At 42.9% G+C, this 13,159-nt stretch overlaps 1 protein-coding gene across 1 annotated transcript in view; it reads right to left on the minus strand.

Annotated features, from left to right (window-relative positions):
* Positions 1-3,842, minus strand: part of LOC127008646 (CUGBP Elav-like family member 4) — a 146,000-nt gene extending 142,158 nt beyond the window's left edge. Inside the window, exon 1 of the mRNA XM_050880933.1 lies at positions 3,826-3,842. The gene's annotated coding sequence lies outside the window, so the exon portion shown is untranslated. The remainder of the gene's footprint in view (positions 1-3,825) is intronic.
* Between the last annotated feature and the right edge of the window lie 9,317 nt (positions 3,843-13,159).

Raw genomic sequence — 13,159 nt, forward strand, 5'->3', positions numbered from 1 at the left:
TGGCGCTTTTTATTTCGCTCCCTCTTAGATCTAGAGGTTAAGGAGACAAGAGATGTGTACCTTGAAACCCCTGAACTCCCTCCCCGTTTCCTGGTCAAAGCATATACCAGTCTCAGGGGACGGTGTAGGTATATATTCACACAGTAATGGATAGGGCACTATTTTCATAACATTTACTACCATTGAGAGCGTGTCTAAACGCCGCGAAACTCCACTACCTTTGATGGCGTATTGGTGGTAAGGATAAATATTTCACGACTCTTTGGCCTGGCACATTCAAACGCTCTCCGGGGTCTACTGAATAATCTCGGGGCTTTTATCACCTGTTCTCGACTACGCTTCCTCAAACGAGCTCGATGATGGAAAGAAAAAATGTAAACGGATCAGATGGTTGAGAAAGGGGAGCGGACACAATAGCACCCGTTTGGAGAAGAAGGCATGAAGAAAATAAGAAAAAAGGAAGTCATGAAGAAAATAAGCCATAGAGAAAATAAAATAAGCCATGGAGAAAATAAAAAAGATAGCATTAAAGAAAATAAGCCAAGAAAAAATGAAAAAGACATGAAAATAATTGAAAAGAAAGCCATGCAGAAAATAAAGAAAAGAAAGCCATGAAGAAAATAAAAAAAGCCATGAAAAAAAATTAAAAAAGCCATGAAAATAAAATAAAAAGTAAAATGAAAGATGAAAAAATGAAATGAAAAAATGATAAAATAAACAGCCATAAAGAAAATATCAAAAGGGGATCAGAAGGCAGGGAAAGGGAGGCTAAAAACAGTAGCAGCCGTTCAGAGAGAAAGCCATGCACTCGGCCTTATCCACGCAGCCCAGGGGAGAGGCGGGGCTGACAGGGGAAAGATTAGGGTGACAGGGAAGAGGGATGTGAGGGCGGGAGTGCGTGGGTGACGGCGGCGAGGGAGGAAAAGAGGAGGAGAGTGAGAACAAAACTTAGGCCAATACTCTCAAACATTTCGAGGCTTAGACACCCACATTTGGTAAGGCTTTCGTGGAGGTTGTGTTAGCATTTCCATGGGTAGTTTTATGAGCCTAGTGAGAGTCAGACAAGGCTCCTGCATCGTGAACGTGAAAAACAATCATGAGAACTCGACCATTTCTTAAACATTTCGGGGCATGCACAATCTCATTTGATAAGGCTTTCCTAGAGGGCGTGTCAGTAGTTCCATGGGTAGTTGTATGAGCCTAGTGATAGTTTGACAAGGCTCCTGCACCAATTCCCAAACACTTCGAGGCTTACACACCCACATTTGATAAGGCTTTCCTAGAGGGCGTGTTAGTATTTCCATGGGTAGTTGTATGAGCCTAGTGATAGTTTGACAAGGCTCCTGCACCAATTCCCAAACACTTCGAGGCTTACACACCCACATTTGATAAGGCTTTCCTAGAGGTCGTGTTTTAGTAGTTCCATGGGTAGTTGTATGAGCCTAGTGATAGTTTGACAAGGCTCCTGCACCAATTCCCAAACACTTCGAGGCTTACACACCCACATTTGATAAGGCTTTCCTATAAGGCGTGTTAGTAGTTCCATGGGTAGTTGTATGAGCCTAGTGATAGTCAAACAAAGCTTCTGCATCGTAAATGTGAAATGCACTCATGAGAACCCGATTATTCTCCTTTATGGCCTTTGGAAATGTCTCTCTCTATATCTATCTATCTATCCATCTTTATGTCCGTCTATCTTTATCTTTGCGTGCTCCTGTTAAGCGTTTCACAAGATTTGGTTTAGTCGTGGAAGCATCTCTCTCTCTCTCTCTCTCTCGCCCCCCCCCCCGCGTGCCTTGTCGTACTTGGCCGAAATTAGACTGGTAACGACCCTTGCCACTCTCCTTACGATCACAGACGTTACGATTACTACCGATTCCGACCATGTCCGCCATCTCTCTCGATTACACTTCGACGGGCCTGCTCTCTCTCTCTCTCTCTGGTTCAGTCTACGGGATAGTGAAATGCGGCAAACTGTGTCCTAAGACTTTTATCCATTTAGGCTACTATTATAATCTCTCTCTCCTTTTTCTTACAAGCGATCCTAACTCTCTCTATACAAGATATTTTGGGGAAACTATAAAAAAATTCACGTGAAAATTATGGAATAAAAAAGAAAACGTAAAAAGGGTTGTTAAAGGATAACTTTGGCTTTTGTGGTCTAATTACGACTAAGTTTCGGCGCTGTCAAAAAGGGGAAATGGCTTGAAGGTGGGAGGGGAGGGGGAGCGAGAGAGAAGGGGAGAGAGAGAGAGAGAGAGAGAGAGAGAGAGAGAGAGAGAGAGAGAGAGAGAGAGAGAGAGAGAGACATAAAGCAGAAGGCCAATTTTAGAAGAGACTGACTGAATGAACGAAGGAATAAAAAACTGAGATTAATAAGTAAGTAAAAAGAATGATAACAGAAAAGAAAAAAAAAAGAAAATTAGAACAAAAATCATCATAAAAACAGAGAAAACAACAAAACAGTCTTTAATTTGCGTCCTTTACTTAAACAAACAAACAAAAACTAATCCCAAGGAAACAGAGAAAAGAAAGAAAACAAAGAAATAAAGATGACTATAAATAAGAAATAAAAAAAATAAAACAAGAAAGATTACTAAAACAATAAGTAAATAAAGATGGCTACAAAAAAAGATAAAAATAGCAACAAGAAAATAACAAAGTTGGGTACAAAACAAAAATAAAAATAGGAGGAACACAGGAGGGGGCCTGAACCTTCCCTTGAGCCAGGCAGAGCGAGGGACCGCGTTCGAGCCCCGTGACGGCGTATTAATCTGTGTCAAGGTCAGGAGGGAGGCGAGCGAGGGTTCTTGTGGTGCTTGAGGAGGAAAGAGGAAGGGGAGGAGGAGGAGGAGGAGGAGGAGGAGGAGGAGGAGGAGGAGGAAGAGGAGGAGGAGGGGAGGAGGAAGAGGAGGAGGAAACGTGGTGGTAAGTATGTTTCTTGTGGTGCTTGTGGGAGAGAAGACAGATGACGAAGAGAAGAAACGAGAGGAGGAGGAGGAGGAGGAGGAGGTCGAAGATATGATTTGGGGTACAATATTCTTTCTTTCTTTCTTCCTTCATTCATTCCTCCCTCCCTTCCTTCCTTCCTTCCTTCCTATGTTCCTTCCTTCCTTCCTTCTTTTCTTGCCGCTTTACCTCAAACTTTCGTCCATTCATTCATTCATTCATCACACTACACACACACACACACACACACACACACACACACACACACACACACACACACACACACACACACACACACCACCTGTTCTAACCACTAATCAGCCAAAAGGTAACAGCCCCAATCACCTGAGATGCCCCGAAACACAAGAGTTGGGGCGAGTCGTGATTAGCTAGACAAAAAAAATTGTTTTACGCCTCTCTGAAAATATGCTGCAGTGCTTTACGTCAGATTAAAATGAACTGGCAATTATGGTGGTAGCGGGAGCCAACCAGCCACTCAGCCAGCCAGCCAGATGGGGTTAGAATCAAGCCAGCCAGTCAGCCAGCCAGTCAATCAACCAGAAAGTCAACCAGCCATCTAGTCAACCAGCCAGCAAGTAAGCCTGCCAGTCGGCCAGAAAGTCAACAAGCTAGTCAGTCAGTCTAGCAACCTTATCTCTCTCTCTCTCTCTCTCCCTTACTTGTGGTTTCTCCTCGGTCCACCTTCCTGAAAGAGTCCTTACCATCTCCTTGGGCTTACTGTCTCGTCGCTGGTGCTGCATGGTTGACGTGTGTCCGTGTGCGTGTGCGTGTGTGTGTGTGTGTGTGTGTGTGTGTGTGTGTGTGTGAGGGAGTGAGTGCGTGTGGGTTTTGGTTTAGAGGGAAGCGATATCTCACCTGTGTTATTCTCTTGGTAAGCTTGAAAAAAAGAAGAAAGGACTCCGATACTAAATTTAGAAAAAAATCAGATTCATATCGTTCATCAAAAACACTACAAGGTTACTATCCAAAAATTGTCAAGAAAAAACATGAATTCTTGAACTGACAAAGATGGACGTGGATAAAAGCTGACACTCACAAATTCTACATTACTACTTCATATGAAAATTGGAAAAAAGGTTTAGCACAATTTTTACGACATGCACAACAGGGAGATTTAGGGGACAAAGGGGAGACTCTCAGCTTCCTGCAACCTCCACAGCAATAAATCTTAAAGAGCTGTCTGTTCTTACGTCAAAAAATACAATACATAGATACCACAAAATAGAGTGAAGGAAGGAATGATTAATCTTGCAAGGTGAATGGGGACGGAGGCGAGGGCGGGCTGGGTCATCTGTGCCACTGTTAAGGGGAGAGGGGGGTGAAGGGAGAGGGGGGGGGCATACACCTGGGAGTTTAAATGATTTGATTAATGGGTCTTACTTGACTTAGAGGAATGTTATCTATTACTAGACAAACACAATGACCTCGCTCTCTCTCTCTCTCTCTCTCTCTCTCTCTCTCTTCTACCATCAGACAAAACTAAAAGATACAAAAAAGGTTAGGTTAGAATTACTTTCATCATAACCACTAACACAATTACTCTCTCTCTCTCTCTCAACCATACACTATAACTAACCTTCCTTTTTTCCTTCCTTTCACTGACCAAAACGTAACGAAAAGGCCGCTGAGTATTTGCCTACGAAAGGGAAGCCAAACAGACCATACCTGGCCCTGTTTACCTTTGTTACCTTCACGACGACAAAGGACCAAAGTTTACCTGGGGAGCGAAAAGACACAACGAAACCTCATCTCGTCCTCAGCATCCCGGGAAGAGGAGGAGGAGGAGAAGGGGGGGAAGGAGGAGGAAGGGGACGAGATGAATCAAGGTAAGTCGACAGTTTTATCTAAAGTTTACAAAGTACCTCAACGGAACCACTATAGATGACCAAGACCATCACACACACACACTCTCTCTCCCTCTCTTTCCCACTCTCTCGGAACCAGGTACATACATACATACAGCCCAGCTTCAGCCCCAGACTCAGAGATCACCATTCCAGGCAGCCATTCCCAGCCTCCTAAAACCCATCACAACAGGACATTAACCCACTCCGATCACGTCTTGGAAGCGCCCGCACGCCCCCGCCACCACACCCTCGGCGCGCCAATACACTTCGCTCATCCCAGTCCACTTCGTAATGGTGATCCGAACATTACAATGCTACGACGAGATCTGGAAATGACCACGGCCTCATTAGCGACGCAACGAGCTCCCCGCGCCCCGCCCCGCCCCGCTAGACGCAGTTTGGGTGAGCCTCGATTTCTCCTGGATTGGGAAGGCGGTGCAAAGGGCGATGTCTGTCTGTGTAGGAGGAGGAGGAGGAGGAGGATTTGCAGGTGAAGGTGTTGGTGTGGGCTTAGGTAGAGGAGGAGAATGAGGAGGAAGATGTGATGAGAATGTAGGTGTAGATAAGAAAAGGAGGAAGAGATGTAGATACAGGTGTAGGTTTCAGTTCATTTAGAAGACGAAGAGAAGGAAGAGGAGGAGAAAGAGGAGGAAAAAAGAGATCCAGGTACAGGTGAGGGTCTCAGTGCATATCGGAGAGGAAAAGGAGAAGGAGGAAGAGGAGAAGAAGAAGGAGAAGGTAGAGGAGGAGATGGAGGAGGAGGAGGAAGTAGTGCTGTAAGTGTAGATTTGAACACAGCGCCTATTCTCACACCCACTCGCATACACACCCCAGTCAGAGCCCACTCTACCCCTGGCTCCCGCACACCCAGATTCTAGCATAGAGGTCCCAGCACGCCCCGGGCCTAAGAAACAATCAGCTCACACTAATATTGCACCCCCGAGCTGGCCAGCGGCAATATCCGGTGATGCACAGCCTAGACTACTCGCGTCCCGTCCCAACATTACGACAATTAGCGTCAATTTCGGTCGTTTGAGGTCGTTTAGGTGGTTAGACGAGGCGTAGGTAGAAAGGGGGAAGGGGTGGGAAGGGTTTGGGAAAGGGTAGGAAGGGAGGAGAAGGGGAGGGAAGGTAAGGGAAGTGAGAAGCTGGAGAGGTAAGATGAGAGGCTTGGCGATATTGTGAGTAGGAGAAGGAAGGGAGAGAGGAAGAATGGAAAGGAATTGGAGGGAGATAAAGAAGGGAAGGAGGAAGAAAGAGAGGAAGAAGGGAAGGGAGGTGGAGGGAGGGAGAGAGATATGAGATGGAAACAACGAAGAGGAGGAAGAATTAGAGATGTGAGGTAAGGGAACTGAAATTAGGAGGGATTAGATAAGGGAGGAGGAGAGAAAGGAGAGAGAAATGGAGGAGGTGAACAGAGAAGACGAGAAGGGGGGAGAAAGGGAAGGAATACAGAAGGGTGAGTAGACGATAAAAATAAAGAGAAGGGAGTGATAGAAATGGGCGAGGGAGAAAGAGGAATTAAATGAGAATGTAACGAGAATGGGAGAGGGAATGAGGAGGCAATGGGGCGAGAGATTGCAGATAATGAGGGAGAATGAGAGAAAGAGAGAGAGGGAAGGGAAAGAATATGGTGTGAGAGGGAGAGATAAGTACGAGGAAATATAGAAGCAGAAGAATGATGAAGATAAGAAAGGACGAATAACGAGATAACACAAGAGGAAGATGGAAACGATGAAATAGAAGAAAGTTAAAGGAAAATAAAGAACAAGAAAAAAAAAACAAAGGAACAGGAAGGACGTTAAAGATAAGAAAATAAGGAAAGGACAAACGATAAGGAAAAGTAAGATAAGATAATGGAAAACAAAGAAAGAAAGAAATTAAAGAAAACTAGAAAGAAAAGACACGAAAAACACAAAGAAAAACAAAGAAAATGAGAGAAAAAGAAAATAATGACAGTTCTCGATAATGCAAAAGACAGAAATATAAGAAAACTAAAGAAACAAAACGAGACATAGAAAATGAAAAAGAAAATTATGAAAAGACAGACAAACAAAGAAAAATAAAGAAAACGAATGAGAGAAAAAAGAAGAAAAATAATTAATGAGATTTCTTAAAATATTGCAAGTTTCTCAAAACAAAATTCATATTAATACAAAACTCCTGCATGGATTTAAAAAGAGCGAAAGGAGGAGAGAGAGAGAGAGAGAGAGAGAGAGACAGAGAGAGAGAGAGAGAGAGAGAGAGAGAGAGAGAGAGAGAGGAATAACGAAAATGAAATGTGATGTGTTTTCTAAGTACAAGACCATTAGTGGAAATCCTCTCTCTCTCTCATTTTCTCACATTCATTTTTACCTTTTCCTCCCATTTTTCTCTATCCTTCTCCTTTTTTATAACTCCCCCCTTCTACCCCCCCAACCCCCTCCCCCCCCGGTCACCCCCCCCCTGTCATTTCCTTTGCGACATTTAACGGTTTCATTTATATTTGATCTCACGTCTTTTTTTCCTTCCTCTCTTTTTTTTTTCCTTCAATATTTTTTTTCTCTCCATGCCGGCAATCCTTTCTCTCATTTCCGGTCTCTCTCTCTCTCTTCTTCCTGTCGCTTTGTCTCCCGTTTCATTCTTTCTTTTTTCTTTTCTTCTTTTCTGCTGAGCTTTTTGTGTCATTCCTTTTCTTCTTCTCTCCATCTCTATTTCGTTTTTTGCTGTCCTATCTTTTTCTTCCATGTTCTCCTTCCCTCTCTCTCTTCCACCTCCTTTCCATTTCTCCCTTTCTCGCCCTATGCTTCCTTCACTCCTTCCTCCCTTCCTCCTGCCTTCCATTTTTCTTCTCTCTCTCTCTAGTCCCTTCGCTCACTCCTTTCCTTTTCTTAACTCCTCTTCCTTTCCCCTTTCTTCCTCCCTTCGCTCCCTTATTTCACCCTCAATCTTTTCATATGCCCTCTCCCTTCACTTCCTCTCCCCCTCCCTTCCCTCAACTCACTCTTTTCCCTTTCTCCCTTCATCATTCATTCCCTCCATCTATCTACCTCTTCCTCCATTTTACTTCCTTTTCTTCCTCATCCTCTCTTCATACTCCTTTTCCTCTTCCATCATTCTTCTCATCTCTTCTCCCAGGCTTCCTCACTTACTACCTTCTCCAACTTACTTTCTCTCTCTCACCCTCTTCTTCTCTCTTTTCTCCTTCTCCCTTTCCTCCTCCTTCATTCCCCCATCTCTCCTCCCCGGGTCCCTCACTCCCTACCTTCTCCAACTTACCTTCCCTCCCTCCCTCTCTCCCTCTGCTGCAGGTCGCCCGGGTAACGAGAAAGCTTTTCCAAAATGACAATTAAATCCTTCTCAGCTTTCGGACGTGGAGCTTCGGGCCCAAGAACACTCCGCCGAGCGATTAAATACCGAGTTTTGTACGAGTCCGCCCTTCAAGATTTTTTTGGGCCAGCGTTTTCTTTGTGTTTAAAAATTTTTGCATGTTCTTTTTCTGTCTTGTTAATGAGTTTTGGCGTGATTTTTTTGTTTGTTTTTTGTTTTATACTTTTATTCGTGTTTTCTTTATTTTTTTTAATGTTACCAGGTGTTTTGAAAGGTATATAAAATGTCAAACTTACAGCTCTGCATTTTCCTCCTCCTCCTCCTCCTCCTTCTCCTCTTAATTCTCCTCCTCCTCTTTCTTCTTCTTCTCCTTTTCCTCTTCTATATGCACTGAAACCCTCTTACCTCTCTCTCTTTCTTAACTAATATTTTTTTTCCTTTCTACAATGTCCATTCAGTTTGTTTATTCAGGTCTTGACAACGTGTTTACGCTATGCTATATAACTTTTTTTTCAGTAAGACAAACTATTTATTATTATTCTCTATACAACAAGATCTTTTTAACCAACCACTTTTTCCTCCCACGTCCATTTCGTTTGTTTACGTAATGGGATATTATTATTTTTTACAGCATGGCAAACTATTTATTTTTATTCTCTATACTGATATCTTTTTATACTAACCTTTTTCTTTCTTTCCAACGTCCATTTGATTTGTTTACTCGGGTCTTGCCAACGTGTTTACGCACTGCCCTATTATTTTGTTCCCTCTTTTTACCTTCACCTTATTTTTCCCGCCCCCGTCCGCGGCCGGAATCAGCGCGCGGCTTATTTTAATACTATTTTTCGGGCGCGTGTGATTCGGTTCCGAGGTCATGAAGAGTTAAAAATAAAAGTTGACACAAAGGCCGTTGAAAAATGTTCGCTATTTTTATTCCTTCATAACCCAATTACTCAAACATGTAAAATGAACACATAATCCAGGCCAGAGAGAGAAAGGACGAGAGAGAGAGAGAGAGAGAGAGAGAGAGAGAGAGAGAGAGAGAGAGAGAGAGAGAGAGAGAGAGAGAGAATTAGCTCAAACATAATTACACATGCTAATAAATCAACTATTCTTTCATTTATCGCTTTCATTAATGTTCAGCTCATTATTATTATTATTATTATTATTATCATTATTATTATTATTACTATTATTATTATTATTATTGTCGATTTTGTGGATTATTTTCTATTTTCCCTCCACTTTCTCTCTCCTCCTTATCTTCATCCACTTCCAACTTTCTCTTATCTCCAGTAATTCTCTCTCTCTCTCGTATCTAAATGTGTTTGAAGTTAAAGGGAAGGAAAGATAGAGAAAACGTGGAGCTTGGAGAGAAAATGGAGTATATTTAACGGGAAGGAGGAACAATTAGTTAAGGAGTGTGTGTGTGTGTGTGTGTGTGTGTGTGTGTGTGTGTGTGTGTGTGTGTGTGTGTGTGTGTGTTGTCGCATCCCTCACAAACATCTCAGTGACCCGTTAAATCACCTCCGTTTTCATTAACATATTATTCAATCAGGTGGGAAATTATAATGAGCGCCTTTCTAAACACCTGTTGCAGACCTTTGGATACCTATAACTTCGAGAGAAACAAACAATACTAAGAAACAGTAAGTAGCACACGCGATTTTTTTTAAGGAAGTTACGGTTCAAAAATATATGAAGAACGATCAAGAACAACCTGAGATATTAAGTAACCAATTACCGACATTTTAACATCGATTTTAAAGCAAAGATGTCGCTTTCTGCCTTCTCTCACTCCTTTTCCTCACCATTTTCCCTTTCTTTTAACTTCCTTCCATCTCTACCTTTCTCTACCTATGCTCCCTTAACTCCCTTTCTCCCTTTCTTAGCGATTGTACGGCTACATGTTGTTATTTTCACATTACTTCAAATTCTGAGGTTCAGTTTACATTCTTGACCGACTGCACCTCGTTTTCCTTTCCTTCTGACGTCACAATGGAGGACGAGGAGGCAAAACAATCACAAGCATCAACGATAAACTCATGCCGGCCACTCAGCCATCGGTGGGGTGCCTCAGGGCGCGTATCTGAGCCTTGTTCGATGCCGCGGGACACTGGTGGGCCGAGGCTTATCTTTATGAAGTTCCCCTGAGCCGCACGATCCTTGTAACTCACCATTAACAAGTGAGGAGCTTTGCCCAAGTTCTGTAGCAGCGAGGGAGCGAGGGAGGGAGGAAGGAACAAGTTGGGTCTCCCCTTACACAGAAAACGGGAAATGCTCTCTACTCTGTGTGTGTGTCTGTGTGTTTCGCTGTTTATTTGCTTCAAAGGCAGTGAGTCTCTTTTCTTTTATTTCCCCTCCCTTCCTTCCTCCTCTTTCCTCCTCCTCGTAGCTCCAGGAGTCTTAGTAGCAAAGGGATTTTCTTTTTTTCTTTTAGCGTAGTCTAACCCACTCACTCGTAGGTTGTTCTGACATCAAAGAAAACGAATGCACTGTACGCAATAAAGAAAGCTTTGGCCCTCTGTGTCCTCCTTTCTTCTGCTCCTCCTCCTCTTATTCTCCCTCTCGGTCTTCCCTCCTTCCCTGTTCTTCCTCTTCACAATTTTCTCCCACCCTCCCTTCCTGACCTATCCCAACCCGAGGTACACACGAAGGTCATAAGAAGTGGAGGTATAGGATAGAAGGACGGAGGGAAGGAGGTGAGGGAAGAAGGATGGAAAAAGAAGAATGGAAGGATGAAAGAATGGAAGGAAGAAGATAAGGTATGGAAGAAAGGAAGGAGGGTGAGGGATGAAGGATGGAAGGAGGTGAAGTATGGAAGGACTTGAGGGCAGTCCGGGATGATTAATGAGATGGAAGGTGATCAAGAGGAGGAGAAAGTGAAACGAGAGAAAGAGAGAATGCAAATGAAGGGAAAGATGAGGAAGAAGGGGTGGAAATGATGATGATAAGGATGGATATATAAGAAGAGGAGAGGAACTAGAAACAACTTTGTAGATAGACAGAATAAAAGATAGATAGAATGAGAAAACCAGAACAGTAGTAAAAGAAATGAAAGGGAATAGAAATCACCGAATAAACGAAATAAAAAATAACGGTAAGAAATAAAGAAAAAGAAGAAAATTGACGTTTGATGAAAAAAAATAAAAATAAAAATCTATGAGAGAAAAACGAAACCGAAGGAAACCAGAGAAACAAAAGAAAGGGAAAAAATAAAATAGAGGAAATAGATGAAGCTTAGTGAGGAAAGGAGCAAAAGAAATTAGACACTCAGAGAGAGCAGAGAGAGAGAGAGAGAGAGAGAGAGAGTAACAGGAGAGAGAGAGACTGAGAGAGAGATGGAGAGAGAGAGAGAGAGAGAGAGAGAGAGAGAGAGAGAGAGAGAGAGAGAGAGAGAGAGAGAGAGAGAGAGAGAGAGAGAGAGAGAGAGAGAGACAGAGAGAGAGAGAGAGAGAGAGAGAGAGAGAGAGAGAGAGAGAGAGAGAGAGAGAGAGAGAGAGAGAGAGAGAGAGAGAGAGAGGCCTGACATTCAAGGATTCTGATCACTAGAAAAGGATTGGAGATTTGTGATTAGCTTCGTCAGAGGGCGACACACGACGCCTTCAGAGTGTCAGGCGGAGGGAGCCATATAATTCTGTAGCCATCAGGAGGAGGGGAAAAGCGAGGAAGAGGAAGAGGAGGAAAGGGAAGAAGGGAAGATTTGGAAGGAGAAGGAGAGGACAGGTGGAGGGAGGGGATGATTTGGAAGGAAGGAAGAGGAAGTAGAGGAAGGGGGAATAGAAGGAAGACAGGAAGGAGGGGAAGATGTGAAAGTATGGAGAGAGAAAAGGTAAGGAGTGGAGGAGAATGATGGGAGGGGAGGAGGGAAGGAAGGAGAGGAAGAAGGGGAAAAAGAAAAGGAAGGAACGATGACAGAAGAGTAGAATAAAGGAATGGATGAAAATGGAGTTAGAGAAGGATGAAAAATATACGAATGGAAAGAAAGGAGGATAGACAGATGAATAGGATGATTAGTGGAAGGGAGGGAAGGAAAAAGGAAGGCAGAAAAGTTATCAAAGAAGAGAAAAAAATAAGGAAGGAAGGAACTGAATAAATAATGGAGTTAGGGAGGAATGAAGAAACAGATGAATGGAAATAAAGGGGGATAGATATATGAATGGGATGATTAGTGGAAGTGAGGGAAGGGAGAAGGAAGGGAGGGAAGTTATCAAAGAAGAGAAAAAATATAAGGAAGGGAGGAATTGGATGAAAAATGGAGTTGGATAAGATTGAAAAATAAGTGGATGGATAAAGAGGAGGATAGATAGATGAATGAGATGATCAGTGGAAGGAGGGAAGGGAGAAGAAAGGGGGGGAAGGGAGAAGGAAGGCAGGAAAGTTATCAAAGAAGAGAAAAAATAAGGAAGGAAGGAACTAAATGAAAAAGAACATTGAAAAAACGAATTGTGAGAAAGTTTTTAGTGTTTGTTCTCGATATCGTGAATACATATGCTTGTTAAGTTAGGTTGTGCTACACGCATTTACTAACAAAGCAACAACAAAAAAGCTACAACACATGCCAATTAAAAAGAAACGCACTTCATTTACATAAACAAAATTATCAATCATAAGGATTCACATAATTACTTTTTTTACTACGATAAATTGACATTACCAATTAGCAATTCAAACCATTTTTTCTGCCCCACAAATTTGTTTAACATTTTCAACAACTCTCACGGGAGGCGGCACACACACACACACACACACACACACACACACACACACATTTTGCCATTAGTTTTTACCTGTCGGACCTGAAAAATGAAAGCCGCGCACCCATAACCTTGACTCGCCAGGTGGAGATCTCATTGATGGTTTATATATACACCTGGGCGAAAAAGTGGCCAGCGAGAGCAAAACTAAAACCTCTTCAATGATGGACAAGTTACCGGAGCCTCAATCGTCTGTCTGAGGATGGTATTCTGAAACGCTTCCGCCTCTCACGTTACCTGATTCCAAAGGTCAAAAAGGAGATCAATCGGGTTCTA

Source organism: Eriocheir sinensis, chromosome 38, assembly GCF_024679095.1.
Source record: "Eriocheir sinensis breed Jianghai 21 chromosome 38, ASM2467909v1, whole genome shotgun sequence".
NCBI lineage: Eukaryota > Metazoa > Arthropoda > Malacostraca > Decapoda > Varunidae > Eriocheir > Eriocheir sinensis.